This window comes from Salvelinus sp. IW2-2015, linkage group LG23 (assembly GCF_002910315.2).
Source record: "Salvelinus sp. IW2-2015 linkage group LG23, ASM291031v2, whole genome shotgun sequence".
Lineage (NCBI taxonomy): Eukaryota > Metazoa > Chordata > Actinopteri > Salmoniformes > Salmonidae > Salvelinus > Salvelinus sp. IW2-2015.
In genome coordinates, this window is record NC_036863.1 from 36,857,407 (window position 1) to 36,883,243 (window position 25,837).

Sequence of the window (25,837 nt, forward strand, 5' to 3'; positions counted from 1 at the left end):
TCTGTGTGTAAATCATACAGCTTTGATATTTGACAGGTTTCACCACAGCTGATCTTGTGCATGACACCCGGCCACTAGCTCTTTATACTGTGACTAACAGTTCTGGAAACATGACTAATTGGACAAATGGAGTCATTGAAAAACATTAATCTCACTACCTAGTGCCTCTCATGTAAAGAGGTCAGCCAGCATATGTTTCTTCTAATCAGTTTAACCCACACTCCAAAATAAGAGTGTGCGGCACATTGTTCCCCCTCCTCTCTCCTCGTTTATGGAGACCCACGGCTTCACCTCTCAGCCTGCCATGAGGACTGTGTCATGGCAACCCAAAGTTCCTCCCCCTGCAGTAAGAGCAGGCCTCTGTTTGGCAGCTAATTAGTGTTTGAGAGCAGGGAAGTGCAGGGCAGGGCATGCAGTGAAGCACAGTGGCTAGCCACTATGATTTGATTTGATTTGCTTTGCATGTAAGGTGAAAAACAAAAGAGGAGTTCACATACTTACAGCCATGTGRAAATGATCTGGTATATTCCTCGCCTCGGATTCTCCATTCTCACAGTCCCATATTCCTCTCRTGAAGGAGGGGCCTTCACCTCAGCTCTATGACTGACTTCCTTGTAAAACAAAGGCCTTTCATTGCCAAGAAAAKTCACAGTAAGAAGCTGTTAGTCTGTCAACCCTTTCAAGAACAACATCTCATGTGTTTTCTAATGGAGGTTCAGTTGAAACAAGGCCAAGGTCATTGGGAATCATTCAGCAAACACAGCAGTATGTGTGTTTGTTGCCTACTCAATATGAGCAAACTCTCACTTGTAATGGAAGTGCACAAAGGCACAACATTGTTTAAAGGACAGGTGTGGAGTTAATGAAAGTGAGAATGGCCTCAGGGCACAGGACTGGTCCAGGTTAACAGGTGTCCTGCTGTTAGCTGGGAGGAGGTTTCAGATTGAGACTATCCTCCCTGACTGGACAGTCGCTTTAACTGCTATTCACAACCAGACCCTGATAACCTCCTGCTCTCTGAGCCATCCACAGGGCTTTAAAACTGTCTAAATGTTTTAGGAAAAACTGGTGACTTGTCTCGTATAAAGAGCAGCCAATTCTCCAACCTACATTTATGAGTATGAGTGGCTCCCGGGCACTGTTCAAAAGATGATATTTAATCAATAATTAGTTCCCTGGCGGGTGGCCTGGTCGGAAGATCTGGCTGAAATGACCTTATATTTTTTGGTGGAAAATCCGGTTTGTAATTTTCTCATTCACCCAAGTGTAATGTATGATTTATGGTTTGAGCGGACGCATTACACAGTGGACACAATACAATCTCCATTGATATTTTTTAATTGCCTGATCTTTTTTAATATGGGGAGATTGGATTTGCCAATTGTCAATATTTTCTACAACTTTAGCACTGACTAATATTAAATGATGCTATATTTTATGCACATTTATGCACATTAAGTATATAAGCAATACAGGGCAGTCTCAATGCTACCGATTATAACAGTTTTTAAATGTAGTCACCTAACAAACATAGTAATGGGGCTAGTTATATCTTCTGCATAAATCAACAGTAAGACCATAAGTTCACGTTTCTTATTTAGGAGGTGGTGAAATGAGTTGACCTCTTCAGCTGCACAATGTCCATTTTCTGAGCCTATATTTTCTTCTAACAGATGCGGCAAGTGGGAACAGCTGAAGTGGAATGATTGCTTATATCGGCTTTGATGGACACCCATTCTCTGCTCTCCTCTCATTTCGTTCTTTGAATTCCCGGAGACGTAGAATACAAAGGCCAGTGGGCACAATGACCTATAAAAGATTCACATTTCACACAGCAATTGATTTATCCTCTAAAATCTTTTCCTGTATTGTAATTCAAATCTACATTGGGCCTGACACACAGTAAGAGTATTGCACAGCCACGTTTGGAATGTTTCTGTGTTATGTCTTCTAGCTGCTGGTCTAGATGGACAAATCTAATCAGTATCTCAGTCTCAGTGTTTCTGATTGCCTGTGTAATGACATCCGTGGTGGCAGGGGATTTTTCCTCAAAGCTTTTAAGTGTCAAACAATGCCAGGAAAGTGAAATTAAATCTCACTGTGGATATGATGGCTGTGTCACACTGTCAGACATGATGGAGGTGGTCAATACAGCCTCCAACACAATGGATGTGGTCAATGGAGGAGGTCTGTCCAATTACTTAACGCCTACAGCCCCTGGTAGGCTTCTCCCCTACCCACCATCATGAACATTGTGGTAGTTGGCATCTCTTTCCAGCTGCAGGTCACAGTGTGCGCTCCTCACATTTCCATGAGGTGATCAGCCAGCAGGGTTTCCATATCAAGTGCAGCACCACTCTGCCAGGCTGCTGCATCTGTTCCAAAGCAGCCCCTTCGCTCTCCCATCCACCCATGGCTCCTCTTCCCCCTATGAAGTAGTTGTTCCAAGTTCTGCAGACAGATGGCAGGGGACTGCCTAGCCGCCTGCACTGTATCAATACAGGGATTATTGTGTATCATCAGACAAGCTCAGCGGAGCTCTCCTGTGGGGCGACTCCAATCCGCGGCTCTGTGAGACTTAGGGAGCCGGTATAGTAGAGGGCATGGACAGATGTTAGGCGGCTCTGGAGCTAGGGTTGGAGAGGTTAGATTGTAGCTGCATCTGAAACACTAACTCTGCTATCTGAATTGGGAATAAAAACATTTTTACAATCAGGTTTTTATTGTTTTTTGAGGGATATACCTATGGAGAACTGTAAAAATGTTGCTACAGCCCTGAATTTAGCTGGTGTTATTGACAAAGCTCAGTGGGAGAAAGTTCATGACTACTTTCTGGAGGACAATCCTACTTGTCTCCTAAGTGGGAAAACACGTTTATCAACTTTCAAAGCATCATAACTTCCCCCCAAACTGCAGTGTATGATATACCAGTTTGAAACTCTGTGTCTGTACTTTTATAAAAATGTAAAAATACATATATACAGCTCTGGAAAAAATTGAGAGACCACTGCAAAATAATCAGTTTGTCTTGTTTTACTATTTATAGGTACAGTGGGGAGAACAAGTATTTGATACACTGCCGATTTTGCAGGTTTTCCTACTTATAAAGCATGTAGAGGTCTGTAATTTTTATCATAGGTACACTTCAACTGTGAGAGACGGAATCTAAAACAAAAATTCAGATTAATTACTTAAAAATCATACAATGTGATTTTCTGGATTTTTGTTTTAGATTCCGTCTCTCACAGTTGAAGTGTACCTATGGTAAAAATTACAGACCTCGACATGCTTTGTAAGTAGGAAAACCTGCAAAATCGGCAGTGTATCAAATACTTGTTCTCCCCACTGTATGTGTTTGGGTAAAATTTACATTTTTGTTTTATTCTATAAACTACTGACAACATTTCTCCCAAATTCCAAATAAAAACATTGTCATTTAGAGCATTTATTTGCAGAAAATGACAACTGGTCAAAATAACAAAAAAGATACAGTGTTGTCAGACCTCGAATAATGCAAAGAAAATAAGTTCATATTCATTTTTAACATTTTTAAACAACACAATACAAATGTTTTAACTATTAAGAATTCAGAAATCAATATTTGGTAGAATAACCCTGATTTTCAATCATAGCTTTCATGCGTCTTGGCATGCTCTCCACCAGTCTTTCACATTGATGTTGGGTGACTTTATGCCACTCCTGGCGCAAAAATTCAAGCAGCTCGTCTTTGTTTGATGGCTTGTGACCATCCATCTTCCTCTTGATCACATTCCAGAGGTTTTCAATGGGGTTCAGGTCCTGAGATTGGGCTGGCCCTGACAGGGTCTTGATCTGGTGGTCCTCCATCCACACCTTGATTGACCTGGCTGTGTGGCATGGAGCATTGTCCTGCTGGAAAAACCAATCGTCAGAGTTGGGGAACATTGTCAGAACAGAAGGAAGCAAGTTTTCTTCCAGGACAACCTTGTACGTGGCTTGATTCATGCGTCCTTCACAAAGACAAATCTGCCCGATTCCAGCCTCGCTGAAGCACCGTGGGGGGTGTCATCACCGATCCTCCACCAAATTTCACAGTGGGTGCGAGACCTGGAGAGGCGTACAAGCCACTCTCCCAAAACCATCTTTCCTCACTCCCCCATGAATTGCCCTGGCTTTTAAATATACACTATATATTCAAAAGTATGTGGACACCCCTTCAAATTAGTGGATTCAGCTATTTCAGCCACACCCGTTGCTGACAAGTGTATAAAATCGAGCACACAGACATGCAATCTCCATAGAAAAACATTGGCAGTAGAATGGCCTTACTGAAGAGCTCAGTGACTTTCAATGTGGCAGCGTCATAGGATGCCACCTTTCCAACAAGTCAGTTTGTTTTGTTATTGTTAAGTGGAAATGTCTAGGAGCAACAGCGGCTCAGCCGTGAAGTGGTAGCCCACACAAGCTCACAGAATGGAAGCTCACAGAACCACTACCAAGTTCCAAACTGCCTCTGGAAGCAACATCAGCACAAGAACTGTTCATCTGGAATGGGTTTCCATGGCTGAGCAGCCGCACACAAGACTAAGATCACCATGCGCAATGCCAAGCTTCGGCTGGAGCGGTGTAAAGCTAGCCGTCATTGGACTCTGGAGCAGTGGAAACGCGTTCTCTGGAGTGATGAATCACGCTTCACCATCTGGCAGTCCGACGGACAAATATGGATTTGGCAGATGTCAGGAGAACGCTACCTGCCCGAATGCATATTGCCAACTGTAAAAGTTTGGTGGAGGAGGAATAATGGTCTGGGGTTGTTTTTCAAGGTTCGGGCTTGGCCCCTTAGTTCCAGTGAAGGGAAATCTTAACACTACAGCATACAATGACGTTCTAGATGATTCTGTGCTGCCAACTTTGTGGCAACAGTTTGGGGAAGGCCTTTTCCTGTTTCAGCATGACAATGCCCCCGTGCACAAAGCGAGGTCCATACAGAAATGGTTTGTCGAGATCGGTGTGGAAGAACTTGACTGACCTGCACAGAGCCCTGACCTCAACCCCATCGAACACCTTTGGGATTAATTGGAACTCCGACTGTGAGTCAGACCTAATCGCCCAACATCAGTGCCCGACCTCACTAATGCTCTTGTGGCAGAATGGAAGAATGTCCACACAGCAAAGTTCCAACATCTAGTGGAAAGCTTTCCCAGAAGAGTGGAGGCTGTTATAGCAGCAAAGGGGGGACCAACTCCATATTAATGCCCATGATTTTGGAATGAGATGATCGACGAGCAGGTGTCCACATACTTTTGGTCATGTAGCGAATGTCAATTAGATATTTCTGTATTTAATATTCAATAAATGTGCAACATTTCATAATAACTTTGTCGTTATGGGGTTTTGTGTTCCACAACAAAATGTGGAATAAGTCAAGGGGTATGAATACTTTCTGACGTATGTCAGGACACCCTGTGACACCATGTACTGAATGTTCAAGGATGATGCTTTTTCTTTCCATGACACACAGTTATGTTTACTGTTGTTCAGCCCAATTGGGTATGTGTGTACTGTACGTGTGTGTGTTCACTCTCTCTTTCCCTTTGCTTCTCTTATTTTTGTCCCCAGGGGTCACAACAGTTCTGACCATGACAACCCTGAGTATCAGTGCCAGGAACTCCCTGCCCAAGGTGGCCTATGCCACAGCTATGGACTGGTTCATGGCAGTATGCTATGCCTTTGTCTTCTCCGCCCTGATAGAGTTTGCCACAGTAAACTACTTCACCAAGCGCAGCTGGGCATGGGACGGCAAGAAGGAGGCCCAGGAGATGAGGGTGAGTTCTGTAGCTATGGTATACCTACAGTACATGGAGGTAGTTTCAGTACTTCAAAGGTTAAAACAGGATAATGTAACTGCTCACACATCCCGTAAAAGCCCTGCTCCCTCTTTGTGTGCTTTGCTGTTGTTGTGGAGAAGTAGCTAATCACAACTGTCTCCATCCTCATTAATCTGCTAGATAGTGTATTTGTCTCCTCCTTGGCTCACTCCTCGGGTTGCTCTCTCTCTCACTCTCTCCCTCTCTAGAGTGGAGTGGCGTTTTGCTCATTCTAGATTATATGCTCTCTATCTATCCTCTACTGATAACCTCCTGAAAAATGAGCGTATTCAGAGCTAATTGCTCAGAGATGCGGCGAGGGAAGCTGGTCAGAGCTCTCATATTGTATTGTAGTGGGAATGAGGAGAAACACTGACAAAAGATCCTATCCCAGCCTCCTGGCGAAGGCAGCYCTGGGTAATCTGTAAAGAGACACTTTATTTATTCATTAACAACCCCACAGAGGAGGATCTCTGTTCCTGGACACGACAGAGTGTGCAGTAGGGGTGGGGGTGGACAACTCCCAGAGCAGGTATCCTGAGCACAGAAAAAACATTGTATATCACACACATACGGTGCATTCGGAAAGTATTCAGACCCCTTCACTTTTTCAACATTTTGTTACGTTACAGCCTTATTGTAAAATGGACAATACCCCATATTGACACAGTGAAAACAAGTTTTTAGAAATGTTTGCACAGAAAAACTATTTACTTAAGTATTCAGACCTTTTGCTATGAAACGCAAAATGTTGCTCATGTGCATCCTGTTTCCATTGATCATGCTTGAGATGTTTCTACAACTCGATTGGAGTCCACCTGTGGTAAATTCAATTGATTGGACATGATTTGTAAAGGCACACACATGTCTATATAAGGTCCCACAGTTGACAGTGCATGTTAGAGCAAAAACCAATCCATGAGGTGGAAGGAATTGTTCGTAGAGCTCAGATTCAGGATTGTGTCGATGCACAGATCTAGGGAATGGTCCCAAAAAATGTCTGCAGCATTGAAGGTCCCTAAGAACACAGTGGCCTCCATCATTCTTAAAAGGAAGAAGTTTGGAACCACCAAGACTCTTCAGAGAGCTTGCGGCCGGGCCAAACTGAGCAATCGGGGGAGAAGGGCCTTGGTCAGGGAGGTGACCAAGAACCCATTGGTCACTTTGACAGAGGTCCTCTGTGGAGATGGGAGAACCTTCCAGAAGGAAAACCATCCTTGCAGCACTCCACTAATCAGGCCTTTATGGTAGAGTGGCCAGAAGGAAGCCACTCCTCAGTAAAAGGCACACGACAGCCTGCTTGGAGTTTGCCAAAAGGCACCTAAAGGACTCTCAGACCATGAGAAACAAGATTCTCTGGTCTGATGAAACCAAGATTGAACTCTTTGGCCTGAATGCCAAGCATCACGTCTGGAGGAAACCTGACACCATCACTACAGTGAAGCATGGTGGTGGCAGCATCATGCTGTGGGGATGTTTTTCAGCAACATGGACTGGGAGACTAGTCAGGATTGAGGAAAATATGAACAGAGAAAAGTACAGAGAGATCCTTGATGAAAACCTGCTCCAGAGCACACAGGACCTCAGACTGGGGCGAAGGTTCACCTTCCAACAGGACAACAACCCTAAGCACACAGCCAAGACAATGCAGGAGGGGCTTTGGGACAAGTCTCTGAAATTCCTTGAGTGGCCCAGCCAGAGCCCGGACTTGAACCCGATCGAACATCTCTGGAGAGACCTGAAAATAGCTGTGCAGCGACGCTCCCCATCCCACCTGACATGAGAGAAACTCCCCAAATGCAAGTAGCGTCATACCCAAGAAGACTCGAGGCTGTAATCACTGCCAAAGGTGCTTCAACAAAGTACTGAGTAAAGGGTCTGAATACTTAGAWTTTTTTTATATATTTGCAAAAAAATCTACAAACCTGTTTTTGCTTTGTCATTATGGGGTATTGTGTGTGGATTGATGAGAAGAAGAAAAAACAATTTAATCCATTTAAGAATAAGGCTGTAAGGTAACAAAATATTGAAAAAGTCAAGGGGTCTGAATACTTTCTGAATGCACTGTACAAATTAAAACAGTGTGTATTATACATAGACACACTGTATCTCATACACAGAGACACGTACAGCACACACATCACACACAGACACACTGAGAGAGACAGTGCGAGACAGTGCAAGATAGTGATAATTAAGGCATGGGGTTATATGAGGATCTCATTAAACATTGTGATTTTGACACTCAGGGTCCGCAAAAATGCTAGTAGGCATTTTGATGCTAGAAAAGTTAGGAAAGTTTGGGTGCAATCAGGGGATGTGTTTCATGTGAACAGCTGTGAGGATATTAAAGGGATATTTCAGGATTTTGGCAATAAAGCCCTTTAACTACTTCCCCATTTTTTTGTCTCTGTGCGCAGTTTCAAGGAAGTTGAGAACTAGCGTAGCCCAATTGCTAACTGGCGTTAGTGCAATGACTGGAACTGTGGTAACTGCTAGCATGCTAGTAGATACCATAGACTTCCTGTCATTGCGCTAATTCTAGATAGTATTGGCTCCTGAAACTACCTCTAACTTCGTTCATACTGGATGCAGAAACATGAAAATGGTATCCATTTGTTCATCTGACTCTTGCCAAAATCCCGAAATATCCCTTTAAAAGTAAGTGGTGAACTCCTGGGAAGTTTTAAAGTGGAATATCTGAGACTCGATTTACAAGTCTAAAGTCTACTATTTAATGTGCTTCTGTCAACCCAAGTCAATATTTGTAGAAATATCTCAGGCTTTCAGTCACTGCAACAGATGTTTACAGTGTCACAAATCCATTTTAGAATATGCTGAGTATGAAGGACTCACAACCATCAGTTAAACACTCTTAAGTTCTTTGTAAGTTGACTGGATGATTGACACCATGGCGTATTGCTGACATGAAACCTTTCTGTAGTCACTGAGGGACAGATGGTTATGTGAATTACAATGCAGTAAGTGGAGGAAGATTTGTCTTTGTTGCTTTGTCTTAAAGGCAGCAGCAGCTGGATCCCTGTCCTGTGTTCTCTGGGCTGTGCTGAGCAGGCAGTTTGTGGTGATGGATACGTGAGGGTAGGGGTCACTCGGGGAGCGATAGCACACCCATCACAGTCCCTCACTGATAAAAGCTTCAGGAGAGCTGCTGGATGAAACTCTGTATTCTTTATCCTCGTTTAAGAGCTTCACAGGGGAAGATGTGTGTATGAAGTGAGTGTAATCAAAAGGCTGTTCCTCGGAGAGAGGGGAAGGACTCTTAGCTGAGTGTCCTGTTGGGAGTAGCACTCCTGTTCATCAGAGGCTGTGGCTGCAGCCTTCTCCTGATGGGGCCAGATGGTGACCCTATTGGCATGGAGCCCTGAGGAGAGCCTCTGAGAGGCTGTGAGAGGCTGTGTCTCAGTTGATGCTGGGAGTGAGGAGCCAGAGGAGGGTCGATGTTAGGTAATTTACCTCAGTGGCTGTGGAGCTCCTCTGACTCTCAATGTTGCCCTTTTTAGTCCGATGTGTCCTGTTAGACATGCCAGCCATGTGGGCCTGGTCGACAGTAGCAGCAGCACCATTCATGCAAACTAATGAGGTTTCTCTCTCCTCTCTTCTCGCCACTGGAGACCCAGGGCGTGATAGTCAGGGGTACAGGCACAGACAAGTTAGTCAGCTTTCTGTGATTATTGACTGATAAGAACTGATTGAATTACAAAACATATATTGGGTTGGATTTCCATAACATGATAACATTTTAGGGCATTAGTGCAGGGAAGAAGCAGAGCTGACCTTGATTAGGGATTTGAAGGCATGTTTAATTCATGCTGGCTGACAGACAGTCTGTAACACACACTGCAGTAATGAGGCTGTGCTGCAGTCAGGTCTATGTGGGGACCAGCCACCTCTACAGCTGTCATCGTTCCCAGCAAGCCAGGCCACCTGCACAGACACACACAAATACACACACATATACATACACCTACGGTATACTGTACTCTCAAACACACACATGCAAACACGGACACACACAGATAGACACTTTTTCCCCAAGCCATGTCCGTGCACACACGTCTACTCTAACTCTAACACTTATAGCCCCAAGATGTGCTGTCACATCCAAGCACAAAGGCTGCACGTACAGACACGTACAGTACACACACAGAGCACAGAGACATGTATTGGTACTCTTAGCCATAACCCATAAGGCACCTACTCTCCGAACACAGACCCAGAGAGACACTGTAAGACCCAACCGACTCTGCAGAGGCCCTCACATCAAGACACGTTCAGCCTTATACACAAACACCCTCACATACTCATACAAATGCACAGGCAATGTCTCCCAACACTCCCCATTCAGGGCCAAGGGGCACTCATATACACACACACACAAACACACTGAGGAGTCTTCACGCCCCAAGCTAGCCGAAAGCATTAATATAATCACACAAAGTTTGTCTGCCCTCAAGCTATTTTGGTGTACTCTTGTGTATAGTGGCACACAATGTTTTGAAGAACATTACTTTCTAAACAAAGCCCCATACTATGGTTGCCTCTGCCTGTATCTCAGACTACGTAACTCAAAATGATATTATGGAGTCCCTCGCCACTAAGCTGATTGGCGGGTGTGTACTAGCAGGGCCTTGTATGTCAGCGTGGTAGGCTGAGAGCAGACCTGATGCCGGGGATAAATAAGCTCAGGTAGCTGTGGTAAAGGTCATGAGACGCTTGTTAATAGTTATCCCTTACTCATGCTGATCTAAGCTGTGATATAAGGGGCCCGGGGTGTTGTTGGATCAGGAGGAATCAATACCCTGTGAAAGCCTCAGGGCGTCCAGGGGGCAGCAGTCGTCACCACTAAAAGACTCCCTCTCCACTGATATTGGCATGAGATAGAGCCAGAGTGCATGCCCAGCCCTGGCAAACAGAGCCCTGGCCCAGCCCGGGCAAACAGAGCCCTGGCCCAGCCCGGGGAAACAGAGCCCTGGCCCAGCCCGGGCAAACAGAGCCCTGGCCCAGCACTGGCAAACAGAGCCCTGGCCCAGCTTTGGAAAACAGAGCCCTGGCCCAGCACCGGCAAACAGAGCCCTGGCCCAGCCCGGCAAACAGAGTCCTGGCCCAGCCCGGCAAATAGAGCCCTGGCCCAGCCCAGGCAGGATCACAGACAGTCAGACAGACAACATACTATTTTTTTCTCTGTTGAACATCATCACTGCTACTTTATTCTGGTTTGAAGCCCCTCTGGTAGTTTGTTGCTGTTTTGGAACGGATGGAGCGCTATTGTTCATGTCCTCTGTGCATTCTGTAGCCTCCATTCACCTTGTACATCTGAGGTGAAATGCAAACCATTAACCCATGTGTTAGCCCCCCTGACTGGCCTGCTTATCCAATTGGATTGGCCAGTTCTCCTTGATGTTGTGGTTTAAGACAAAAATACATCATAGAACCCTGGTTGTTATATCCCATTTGCCCTATTAATACATGAATCAACACCTTGTTGATGCAAGCCTGGCCATACTAATGTAATACAGCATATGAATGTCTCAGCTGTAGGTGTATTTCTGACATAGGTGTATTTCCCAGCCCATCTGTTTTATATCCCCTTGGCTTCATTCCTAATCTATGGCCTATATACAGTACAGCCCCAGTCCTCGGAGGGTAGTTTGTCAGGTCTGTTTACAGGTGCATTGATTCATCCTGCTCTGCTCTTACCCTACCACTAATTCTCCAGTGCCATCAGCCTAGACAAACCCTGCCCACTACTCTGCTCTGCCCCATTTCTTTCAATGGTTCAGAAAATAACAAGCCTCTCTGAAATTAAACCATAATATTGCCCATAAACCTCTGACCTGTGTATGCCATGCCCTGGGGCGTTCCTATTCTCACTGTGATGTATGCATATTTTGTCTGGGAGGCTCATGTGATTTGCCACTTATTGGAGCGTAGATGTGTAATGTTCTATGACCCTGGCCTTTTGTCTCGGCTGGTAGGGCTACAGCCCCGATCCCTACACTAGGGCCTTGAGTTCTTTCAGCTTAGCTCCCAATGGTGCAAAATATGGATGTTATTATGTTCCCATCATGCATCTTGAGCATCATTGCACCCCCAGTCAAAACAGTCCCAGGTAATGTTGTCATTTTGAAAACAAGGCCTTTGTTAGGTTTGATGATCCAGCCCTGATTCTCTCAGTTTCTCTTCTCTTTACAGAGAAGAGAATCTGCCTCCCTTTCCAAAAAGGCCAATAACACATTCAACATTGTCGGAACTACCTACACCATCAACGTGGTAAAGGACCCAGGTTTAACCACCGTCTCAAGGAGTGCCACCAGAGCTACACACCACCACCACCACCACAGCCACAAGGTCCCTAAAATGGACGACTCATACGTGGAAGCCATAAAGTCCTACAACCGCGTCAGCAGAGTGGACAAGGTCTCACGCATCATCTTCCCTGTACTGTTCTTCATCTTCAACCTGGTCTATTGGGCCACATACATCAACAGCAAGCCGCGCGCCATCCCCTCCCCCAGGTCCACCACCCACAATTAGAGTCACCCCGACAAACTATTAGGCTGAGGTGGCAGGAGGCCAAGAGATCCACGACATGTTATTGTATCATTGTTTTGGACTTAATTTTGATATTTGCAAGTCTCAATAGGTCGAAGACAAACATTCTCTTAGATTTGTATGTACATAGTCAAACTATAAATGCTCATTTGTTGTTTCCTGATGATATGTTTCTTTGATAGAATAGCCGGATGGTGTTTTAGACATGCTTTCTTTTCACTCTGACATGATAAGGTGGAGCATGTGTTTGAATCCTTCATGTTAGCTCATTACAGAGGATCAGGTCCTGGTAAATCACTGTGTGTAAACACACAATCTCACACCCACACACACAACACACACTCACACCATTCACTCTGAATTGCGTCAGGATGCAGCAAGGAAAGCCATTGGCTGCTTGTCGCTATAGCGAGCTCTTATAGCCAGGGGCAGCATGTAGAGTTCCATAGGGACATCATTAATAATCCTCAGTGTCTGCCCTTCTGCTAGCGCTGAATCTCAACAGACCCAACGCAATATCATCTGGAATTGCTTTTGTGTCCTATGGGCCTGCCTGTGTATTTTCCAGTCCAGAGACTCCTATTGTTTTAACAGGCTGAGTATGTTTAAAGAGAAAGAAGCAGTGTGCCTTTTTGAATACCCACATCATCAAGATAAAGCTTTTGTCACATACATACAGTACATACACACACACAAACACACAGTACACACACAAACACAAACACACAGTACACACACAAACACAAACACACAGTACATACACACACACAAACACATACATACATACAGTACATACACACACACAAACACATACATACAGTACATACACACACACAAACACATACATACAGTACATACACACACACAAACACATACATACAGTACATACACACATATGGTCACTAGGGGACATGGTCACTAGGGGACATGGTCACTAGGNACACACACACACACACACACACACACACACACACACACACACACACACACACACACATATATACACAAGCACACTGGTGTCCATATGGTTTGGGCCTGTGTGCGGAAGCTCCCCCTTCTCTCCCTCCACGTACAGCCCATGGTCACCGGTGGACATGGTCAGCGAGGGTAAAATCTCTAAAGCATGGATGAAACGTAATCATAATGTGACTGATGCAGCATTATAAAATATTCTCGATGTACATTCTCATGTATTGGCTTACAGTGGTCAGCCTCTGTCATAGTATTCGGACATCATTACCTCAGACTGAAGTCTAGTATAGATAACAGTTCATTTGTATAGTAAGGCATTCATCGGTTAATTTATTCAACCATGTTCAATCTACAGTAAATATTCTTGACTTTTCAGTTAATGGATGTTTTCTGATGAAAGCTTTGACCCTTGTGCCTGTCCGTGTTGTTTCTTTTCTCCATGGGATTATCATACAAGTTTGAGGCCCCATTTAGAAAAAGACAACTTATTTTTTAAGATGCTCGTTTCCATGTTGTCATTCCCATTCTATATATTTGGTTTTATTTGTGTGTACAGGGATGGGCAAAAATACAATTAAAATACAATTGCATAATACATTTTCAAAATACCATAAAGATCAATGTATCAAAATAAACTACAAAATACTTCGATTTTTTTATGTATTTAATTAAAATACATGTATTTTGTATTTTAAAATACAGAAATATATCTGCAAGTAGCTGGCCCGAAGAGCAATAACATTCTCAGCAACGGTTACAGAAACATTTTACTTGCTATGACTGTAATATGTTGTTGTTTGTCTACCTTAGTTGAATGCACTGACTGTAAGTCACTCTGGATAAGAGCGTCTGCTAAATGACCAAAATGTAGATGTATTTATGAAAATGAACATGCCAAACAGAACTGCAAAGCACACTGGGTATTATTATTATCCTTGTGTCGGGCGGAGCTCATTATAGTAATACTCAGCATGCTTTGCAATTGTCCATTTTTACATTTACAATTATATTTAGTTCATTTAGCAGATGCACTTATCACACCATAGTGCCATCAGACTTCTGATACCAATTCAGGGGGAGAGGGGGCTACAACATTGTGAACCGCTATAAAAAATGGTATAGAAAATTATTTTGTATTTAGAAAATACATATTACAGCTCTCAAAAGTAACTTGTTACAAAATACATTGGAGTGTAGTTCAGCCCAGTGTAATACAAATGACAAAATACTCAGAAGTAAAGTGTTAAGGTAAAATATGTTGTGCTCAAATCATACAGCCTGTACATGGCGATAATAATAGCTGCTGTGAAAGTAATGGCGTTGGGTTTCCAGGGACTTCTGTGATTGTTAAGCAGATGACTTTTCCAGAACCCAAAATATGTTCTCAACCATCTCTCAAACCAAGACTACGTTCAAAGGAGAAACGCCTTTCAAATGGATAGAATGGGAACTATTTTATTGTGACTTCTCTGAAGGTGTTAAAAACACAAACCATGTACAATGTATCAAACATATGCATGACAATCTGTACATGTGGAAGTCTGCAACCTCCAGTAATGCTGTTTGTCATATTGAACTGTAAGGCTTTAGTATCAGTGTTTCAGTTGCTAACTAAGATACTGTGTAGTATTCCATCTCTGTTGGAGCTGGGGGTTGTCCTTCTAGCAGGGCCAGGGGTTGATAGCTACAGGAAAGACTCTTATCATCATAAAATCAGATATGGAATATATTTATATATGAATACATACATAGTAAATATATTTATGCTAATTAACACATGCAATATAAGACATTATATACATGTTATATATGATATAGCCTGTACAGTATCCTGGGTAGAAAGCAGTAGAGAAACAAATAGACACATGAATACAATATTTAAACTAAGGGCAAATACTTTAATTATAACACAAAATAGTAATTTGTGAATTTTGTAGATATTGTGAATCCAACTGTAATAGAGCGTTTGTGAAATATAATTAAGTCAGGTTTCATATTGATCAGTATTGCAGTCTCAGCTCTAAAACAGCATCAATGCTATGGGAGTTGGTGTAGCCAAAAGTCCGGCAGATGGCGATATTGAGTCGTTTTATCTTAACGTCCAAAGGGAATGTATGCAGCCGGCTATACACTCGTATCCCTCGTGGACCGGTTCGTACATAAAACATTCTCCATTCAGGCTGCAAACTTGATTTAATGACAAGAAGGCGGAAAAAAACATGGAGAAATGTGCATACTTTATGAAACCCCATTTTCCAACACCATGTTACTTCCTGCGATCAGACCAAGGGTAAACAACAGATTGCTGCAACTTGATTGGCTGAGCGCTTTGGGCTAACATTGGTGGTGCTTGGCGTCTGACATCGTGGCTTCTTAGCAAGATGAATACCTTGCATGCCCTTTTCATACCTAACTGAATGAGCAAATGCCTTGTCTACAAGTGATGCTGCTCTACACACTGTACTCTGTTCTCCGTTCTAACTGCCCTGAGGGAGTGGAGACCTCCACAAAGAGAGCTCCCAGATTACTATGGACACTGGAAGTAGCTCTCTTTACTGGCCATGCTAGTCGTTGCAATCCCATGTTGAAGTGTCTCTCCCCTGGCTCTCAATGACAGGACCCTGGGTGTTGGAGAGACATTTCTGTATATTGTCTACTCGCCGCTTGTCAAATAACAAATAACAGTTGGGATTTCAAGGACATTGTATGTGGACAAAAAAAAGTTTAGGGAAAAAATCTGCCCAAGAAAAATCCACCCAAGTCATTTGGTTTGTTTTGACATGTGGATCATTGAAACATCAATCTTGTGCCTCTTGGTAGTTACCTCTGTCACGTGGGCTGTGCTCTAGCGCATGCTAGTAATTTTGTTTGTGGTGTTGACACTGCGATTCAATGCAAAAAGGTAGCACGACGGAACGAGGAAATCCTATAGGGGACAGGGCACGGCCTGCACAATCTGTGTTGCAATGCTTGATAGCACCAAGGAACAGTCACCTGAAACTTGGAGTGTCATTTCTGTGAGGTACTGCATACAAATGCAAGGACAGCAGATGCAGCTTATAGACATGATTCAGTAGTGTCCACACTTTTTATTTAGTGGAGAACGTAGGGGGTCATTGTGAATCACCTCACAGATGAAATATAGTCATGATCCACTGGGCACAAACTTGGTGAATCAACGTTGTTTCAAYGTAATTTGTCAACGTAATTTGCCAACGTATTGTGACATGGAAAATACATTGGGTTTGAAAAAATTACTGTTTTCATCTCATTTCAACCATTTAAACATTGAAATTAGGGTAAAACTTCAACTTAAATACTTTGACTTGTCTGACTAGCAGGTTGTTACATCAATGTAATTTCAACATAATCATCAGAACTATGTATAGATTGAAATTGCATTGAAAATATTTTTCATCCTATATTAAATATATTGAGTGGTTGAAATGATGTTGAATTACATATTTGATCAGACATATTTTATTTGACCTTGTTTCAATAGTAAAATGGTATGTTTGAATAAACATAATTAACCAAAATAAAGAACTACCTTTATATTGAAATAAAAGGTGAAGCCACGGTCTGTTTGAACAGTGCCTCCTAGTGGTGAATGAGAGGTAATACAGTTCAGTGGGAACAAGTCTACCATCCAGATGCCCATCTCTGTGTACGCTACTTAGCTTTGGAAACTAGCTGTGCTCTGTTCAGCTGAGCTATCATGTCAACACATTCAGACCTTGATCAACTTCTATACTCATTTGTGTAGACTACCTAAATGACATTGACTAGTTGAAAGTTAGTCCTTTAACTTTTTTTTACACTAGCTGTATGTGAAAGTAAATTCGGAGTGAGGTGCCCAAAGGACATTTAAAGATGTATTTAAAGGACATTTAAAGATTGATTTCATTCCAGTGCTAATCTTTAACTTAGATTGTATGGTTGAGATGGAGAAGTGAATCCAACATATCAGTCATTAATTTGAAGACAAACTGGATGTTGAATTGTCCACGCAACCAAATATCAACATTTGAAGGAGATATACAGTATCTTCTACTTGGATAGTATATATTATGAAAAACACAAATACAAGACCATATCCAAAGGTAAAAGTTTATTATTAATGTCATGAATTTAGCATCCTATTTAAAGGGCTAATGGTAACTACTTCTAAACTTCCAAAGATCCAATCAACCATGGACGAATAATGGTATACTTAGCTTCACGTTGACAACTAGGTAGCTAGCTACACACACTCAACCGGTGACCACATCTCTCAAGCCATGTATGTTTGGATACCAAGTGCACAATCTCTGTGCAGGGCAGACTAGGAAAAAGGCTCTTCCGGACGCGTGCAAGCTCCGTACAGGGCAGATCAACAGGTGCAACCAACAGACGGGGTGGAAGGTGGCGAACTTGACTATGACTTGCGGGTACAACAAACAACAATACATTGAAATTGCATTGAAAATTTCACATAGAAATGTAAAAAATATTTTTTATACTATATATTGGGTGGTTAAAATTCATACCACCACCTAAAAGGGCACTTTGGAGACTGGAAGGGAAAAGGGGCATGTGCTTTGCACAGGTAGAGCCCTATCTGTACACGTGCCTGTGTACCAGTAGGAGTCACTGTTCAGGCAGGAATTGTTAGGCTGTGGCTTCACATTTTATTTCAATATACCTCATTATTTAGGTTGATGGCATGACGTTGAAACAATGACGTTGATTCAAGAATACTATTTTGCTATCAACACTGATACAAGGTCAAATAAAATCTGGCTAATCAAATATGAAACTCAACATCATTTTAACCACCCAATATATAGTATGAAAAATATTTTTTACATTTCTATGTGAAATTWTCAATGCAATTTCAATTTATATGCTACATAGTTCTGATGATTATGTTGAAATTAGATTGATGTAACAACCAGTTAGTCAGGTTAAGTCAATGTATTTAAGTTGAAGTTTGGCCCTAATTTCAATGTTTACTATGCTGGTTGAAATTAGATGAAAACAGTACTGGTTGATTACTTTTTTCAAAACCAATGTATTTTTCAYGTTGATCACACATCACAATACGTTGACAAATGACATTGAAACAACGTTGATTCAACCAGTGTTTGACCAGTTGGTGGGCTATAGAACCAGAATGTAGATGTCTGCCTAAATATGTACCGTTTAACAATTTTTTGTCTCTGCCATACAGTATGTCTCCATTATTTTCCGATTATTTGCTGTGCCAAATGACCTTTTTCGAAAAAAGAGTAAAAAAATCATGTGCCCAAGGATATTGCATGGTTTCATGTTTTGCTCTCAGAGAGATTGAGTTTGGCATTGAAAATGTCTGAAGGGCGTTGATTAAGAAACAATTTGATGAAGCAGGCGTGTTGTGTGGGAGATTACATTTTGTATAGACAGACCCTGACCCGTTTAACATGCATCGAGGCGGTGATGATGGACATTTTCCATATGATGCTGCAACAGCTGACCCATTCGCCTCAGTAAATGATTTAATGTCAGGACCAAAACACTATTCAATATTGCATCACTTGAGATGCTCAGCTAGACCACTTGCTGTATCAGAAAATTGCTTAGGATATTCAAGTGACTCTACCATGCATCCTGCAGTAGGAGCCGTATACCACAGTTTGGAACTGTGCACAAACAGTAGTTTGTCAGACAAGACAAACAGAACATCAATGTCATTCTATGGTGGTTCACTTCCTGTTTAGTATTGAATGGTATAAAGAGGTGGACTGTGTAGTCCATTATATTTAGAGCCAAATAACCTCTCTTTTTTTCTCTCTGCCCGCATTAGAGAATATTAGAATGTGTGAAAAATGGTCCCATGAATATTTGAGGTTATAGCCTAGAATAGTTTTGACTTTAAATTGGTTAGGTTGCTTGTGCCTGCTACGTTAAAATATTTATAATATTTATACATTTAGTATACGAGTTTTATTCATAACCACTGTTCTCTGAGTGTACTAAGTTTCAATTGGTGTGCTGCACTGTGGATGCTGCACTGTGGATGCTGCACTGTGGATGCTGCACTGTAGATGCTGCACTGTGGATGCTGCACTGTGGATGCTGCACTGTGGATGCTGCACGAGCTCTGTGAATCCAAAGTTAATAAAGCCAAACACATTTGACAACTTTCATCACAGTAGCCTAGTTTCAGGAATCAGTGCGCTTTGCATATTTAACCTGTGTGGAAACCTGCGGCTTCTGTGGAAGCTTCTGTTGCACTGTGCTCTGTCCTGCGGTATTAAAGGATACACTTATCAAATATAGAATTATAAAAATGATCAGCACCCAGCATATCTGATGTGATATGATCATATTGTTCATTTTGAAGGCAGAGTGTCCGCGAGGTGGTTTATTTCACCTCTCGCTGTTTTAAAGACTATGGTGTAATGAGGACGTCAGTCCGTCAGAGATGTTTTTGTTTGTAGAAACCTGACTTTGAAAGTGTTCATTTTTCTCTCTGTTGTGAAAGTTTGTTTGTGGGGCTGATGACAATACAGAAATGTTGTTTTAAACCTCCCTTTGTCTAGGTTTTGCTATTCTTTACGTTAAATAAAGACACAGTACTTTCATTTGCTGCTTGCTTTTCAGTTGTCTTTGTGAAAGTGATTGAATAAACGATTGAATGCTGTAACCCCATTCTCCTTTTCAGCTGTTGACATTAGTGTTAATTGGTGACTATGTACTTCATATAGGCATAATGCATTGGTTATGAAGTGTCTATGCAATCCTCACAATGGGCCCTTAACTGAGGGATTCTCCATGTTTTCTGTTGGGAAGAAGTGTTTGAGTGTCTAGACTGATGAAATATGTATTATTGCGATGTCCTATTCTTTTTGAGGCCAGTGTGTGCACTGCCTTCACAATGAGCAGCATTGAGGATCTGTGTGCTTGGGTGTATGGACCGCATCCATCTTTAAAAAGGTGTGGACCTTCTGAAGCCTCTCTGCCCATCACTCACCTCAAATAAATCCTACTAAACATAAAAGCAGTAGCAATGTCTGACTGTTTTTGTAAGGCACGTTCAATACCAATTTAAATATTAACTTTGTGCTTCCTTCTCAACCAGATGATGCCCAGTCTGAATTTTCATAATTAAAAGAGAAACACAAATGCTCATACATGGGTTTTAGTTGGGAAAAAACACATACCTGTACAGTATTTATATTTCCTAACATAGACTGTGTGATGTACAGAATTATTGTGACATACTATATTTAAGCAATAAGCACGAGGGGGTGTGGTATATGGCCAATATACCACGGCTAAGGGCTGTTCTTAGGCACGACTCAAACCCCCGAGGCGCCTTATTGCTATTATAAACTGGTTACCAACGTAATTAGAGCAGTAAAAATAAAAGTTTTGTCATACCCATGTTATACTTTCAGGGTTGGGTAGGTTACTTTCTAAATGTAATCCATTACAGTTACTAGTTACCTGTTAAAAATTGTAATCAGTAAAGTAACTTTTGGATTACCCAAACTCAGTAATGTAATCTGATTACATTCAGTTACTTTTAGATTACTTTCCCCTTAAGAGGCATTAGAAGAAGACAAAAATGTATGTTACCAATTGATCTACTGCAGGATAAATCATGTTAGAGTTTACATAGCTGGCCATATATGGATGTTCAATTTTACTTTATGGGTTGGTTATGTAGGCTTCTTCTAACCCATCACTTTCTATCTACATATAATAATACGATTAAATTATATCTTTACATTAAAAACCAAAGTGTATCAGAATTCCAGTCATTCCAATAAATGTTATACCTCTTGATCTTCAAGAATAGGACTTGTAAATATAGAAGTATAGATTAGACAAATTATTTTATCTGAGAATAACACCAAAACTAAGGATTTATTATACAGCTCTACTCTGTTGTTTATGATGTTGTCATGGAGGACTGATTGGGCTCATTGATTTGAGTTGACAAATAAATGCTGCACTCATGGGGCAAATCCACAGATGAAACAATAACACCTCTGTTTTGGTAAAAAGCTGAGGGATGGGCCTGGAGAAATGTAACCACTTTCAGATTAATAGACAGAGCTATGGATGCAAGGACTGACCATCCATGATATCAAAATTATTGTTTTAACCATGTTATACAGTGTTTGTTTACATTTACAATGTTTACAAACATTGGAGACAAACAAGCTTATATTTTGGGTTCTCATGGATTGTGACAGTTGAACTAAACTCATGAGGCATTTATAAATTATATTCTTCAAGAATCAATGGATATATACATAATTTACAAGTAGAAAAATGTATGTAGCAACTACAGATTGCCCCTTTAAGTCTATCAAAAGTGTGCAAGTTTGAGCATGTGTCCATCAGGCCTATGGATTTTTTTTTATCAGCATGAATTAGATTGAGCAAGAAAAGCCTCGGTTTTATTCCATAGTCTGGGAACAGCACTATGCAGCAGTTGCAAGAGCGCATTTTTCACTGGCTGTCCACTGGTTTCAAAAACAAAGACTGATAGGCAGTTTAAACTTCTTGAATTCAACCATTATTGGGTTCAAATACACATTTAGATTTGTGAACAGCCGTCCACAACAACCATAATCCGTAAGGCGCAAATAGTGTAATGAGAGAGCAGCAGTGTGATTCACATCAATGCACTATGTAGATATCAATAATAAGTGATATCCGTATCCTCGCAGACTACACTGCTGTCATCCTTACCTCCAAGTGTTTATTCAAGTTGGATAATCTTTGGATGCTGACAGCAGTCGCACCATTGTAAGCAGTCGCACATACCTTGGACTGTAGCCTACAAAAGCCTATTCCTGCTCTTTTCCCATGATCCATCAAACACATTTGGTGTGTCATCATAGTGCTCTCTGATTTATGGTCAGACTCGCTCACGTGGAACAAACTTCAACTGGCACCTTTTTCAATGCTGATTTGAATGTCATTGAGAAAACAGAGAAGTGTCAAAGATTTATTTTCACAAACATCCTTTCTGAATTTGAAAGTAATCCTTGAAGTAGTCATCTAGTTTTTCAAAAGTATCTGTAATCTGATTACAATATTTTAGCTGGTAACGTAACAGATTACAGTTAACGTTTTTTTGCAATCCCTTACATGTAACGGCTCCTTATATGTAATCCATTACCTCCCAACCCTGTATACGGTCTGATATACCACGTCTGTCAGCCAATCAGCATTCAGGGCTCGAACCACCCAGTTTATAATCCTCTTTATAAACTGGGGGGTTCGAGCCCTGAACGCTGATTGGCTGACAGCCGAGGTATATCAGACCGTATACCACGGGTATGACAAAACATTTATTTTTACTGGTCTAATTACGTTGGTAACCAGTTTACAATAGCAATAAGGCACGTGAGGTGTTTGTGGTATTGGTCATGTACCACACCCCCTCTGGCCTTATTGCTTAAATATTATCTTCTTCAAAAGCATGTGAGCTTCTAATGGAAAACCATTAGAAGCTATACCCAGTATATCTAGGGAGGGGGAAAGCACCAGGTTCCTGAGTGTCTGTGTCTTCATGCATGTTTCTATGGGAGCATGTGTGTGTCTTTGTACACTCTTTGATGGGTCGCACTGTTCGTCTGCAGGCTTTGTCCTCTGGGATGGTCGGTTACATCATCACGGGACCAGTGGTCAACACATTAGGAATGTCACAGCTTCTTCTCTCCTCTGCTCTGGGGAGGCCTGGACTATGGACGTACTGTAGAAGGGTCCATATGGAGCCGTTTGTTATGGATCAAACCTTAGTCAGCAGGCTTACTGTTCCAATAACTCTAAAGGTCAATGGGGGGTCGAGAGGTACAGGATTTTTAGCTTTATGGACATCAGCCATGTTTTAAACTCCATCCACATCCTACTCTCTCTTTTCTCCCCTCTGCCTTCTGAGATGTACAGACTAATACAGCCCCGTGGGCAGGATCCCATATATATACGAGTGGTTTATTAGCCTGTGGCACACCATGAAGAACAACGGAAATACAGCAAAGAAGGGACTGGATCGGTGTTTAGTTGTTATCTTATTGCCAGCAAACTCTGTCTATCTTACCGTGAGGGTGTATGAGAGAATAATGGCCATTGTTATGTTAACCAGGGGATTAATGAGACGCCTGATGACGTGAAGGCTGAGGTGAAATCCATAGGTACCTTAATCCCTCCACTGGATCAGAGGGGAGGGTCCTGTGCTCCAAGCCTCCAAGCAGGGCCCTGAAACAGGGGGAGACAGGTAATGGAGGGGGTGGAGATGAATGTGTTGCCGCTGCTATACCTGACAAGTACAGTCCTCACTGCTGTGGAGCTCCGAGCACAACATGTCTATGTATCCGCCCACAGGCTCTCTCCGACCCCCACATTACTATCAACCCAACCCCAGGAAGGAAGGAAGCCTGTCAGATGAATTGATAGGTGAAAAGAAAAAAGGAAGATTAAAGTTTATGGAGCTTCATCGTCTTTATTATAATGGGATCTGCCTCCTCAGTGAAATCAGGAAAGGCTAGAGAGGATTACAAAATGCAGTATGCAATGTGTTTACATACACACAAACATGTACACTTCATAAAACGGGATTCTCTGCATATGCACTCTGACTCAGGGAATGTGGCCACCAATGTTTCTTAGAAATAATTTTTCACAACAGGGGATATTGATACCATAACCTTGAACAGTTGTCTAATTTAGTGATATCCGGACATATTTTAATCAGTGGAACCATGAAATATTCTTGATTAGTCTGCTGTCACGCATTCCTCCGCTATGGAAGACCACAGTACTTTTATGATACAGTTCAGTACGGTGACATTCTCACATTTGTTGGACAGTTAAATCCTTATGGAACCCTGTAGTGTTGGTTATATTTGTCGGATCCAGCGAGGAATGGAAACAGGTCGTGTCCATAACATGATGAAGCCACGTGCCACTGGTTATAAGGCCAGTATTTCTTCATGTTCCCCATGGCTATTTTTCTAATGTGACCGTCCCACACTGTTCATTACATGGCCATCTCAACGTGGTCACTGATCATGATGGATCTGACATGCTGCTGTCACGTATGGTATATGTGACCGACCGGCTTGATTCGGTCTTACGTAGTAAAATTTCTAAATTGTGTTTTTTACGTTGGATAAAAGTAGAGACTCAGAGCTAGAAAATTGTATATCATACACTACAGTTGAGGTACAATGGGAAAGTAATTCTGCTTTGAAAGTCGATAAACTTGTAACMTCACTTTTGAGAATGTTTAATGTTTTGGTAAACCTACTGGAGAGCTCTTCTTTGTCTAACGTTATATCCTAATTTGACTTTGGTGCAGGTCATGTTCTTCATATTATCGTCTCTAGTAAACACATACTATATCAAATAAAATCAAAGTTTATTTGTCACATGCACAGGATATAGAAGGTGTAGTGAAATGGTTACTTGCATAGTGGAGTATTTTGTTTAGACATGTAGCTAGCTATCTAAACAATGGACCATAATCCCAACTCATAATGTTACTACCTGCATGAATCTACAGGTAGCTAAAGCTAACCAACCAGGTTCAATGTTAGCTAGCTAGCTAATAGTAGGCTAAAACTAGCAATGCAAATGGCTCTGAGATACAAATAATATTGCTACACAGATCATACACGTAACATTAGCTAGCGAGCCAGTCAGCTAGCTAGCTAACAGTACACTTTAACTTGAAATGAAAACGACTTTCTGACAAAATTGGAGACGTATAATATCTAAAGATTTAGCTAGCTAGACTATCTTACCCGTATACATGAATGGACACTTCTCCCTCTCTGTCACAGATGCCATGGTTGCCCTTAGTTTGAAGATGTAATCCGAAGGCAGGTGTTTTATACAACAGCCTTCTGTGTGTTCTCTTTTCGACTCCCTCTGCATATTTGCAATTAAACTTCAGCATTTTCTCGATCTCCTTAGCTATCATACTCTAATTCCACCGGGCATTCCGCTGATTTCAAAACTAGAAAAAAGTGTAGAGCAACACTTTTGCAGTTCTACTACATGATGTCTTTCAAAATATGCTGCGTTAGAAAGGATTACCTACACATAATGACCAGCTCATATTATAGATGCTACATGGCAGACCGAACAGAATTCATCTCTCGGCATGTCCAGCCCATCTATTATCTCAGCCAATCATGGCTAGAGGGAAGGTTCCTGTATTTTTCCATGTCTAAACCAACTAGGCACATATTTTAACAATTGTATACGTATTTACAGGCGGCATACACATTTTTTATTAAGGCACATGAAACTTCACATGTTCCAGAAGGCATTTTTACCAAAAAATGCATTTCATTTTTTTTTTTAAGTTTACATTCTCTCCTTTGAGATAGTGACGCACATCACCCTCCTTTTTTCTGGCATCACACCCCACTCCAGCTCTGTTACACTGTAAGGACAAG

The 25,837-nt window shown here is 41.8% G+C and overlaps 1 pseudogene; it reads left to right on the forward strand.

Moving 5' to 3' along the window:
- Nucleotides 1–13,352, forward strand: part of LOC111950949 (gamma-aminobutyric acid receptor subunit alpha-3-like) — a 141,704-nt pseudogene extending 128,352 nt beyond the window's left edge.
- The last annotated feature ends 12,485 nt before the right edge of the window (nt 13,353–25,837 follow it).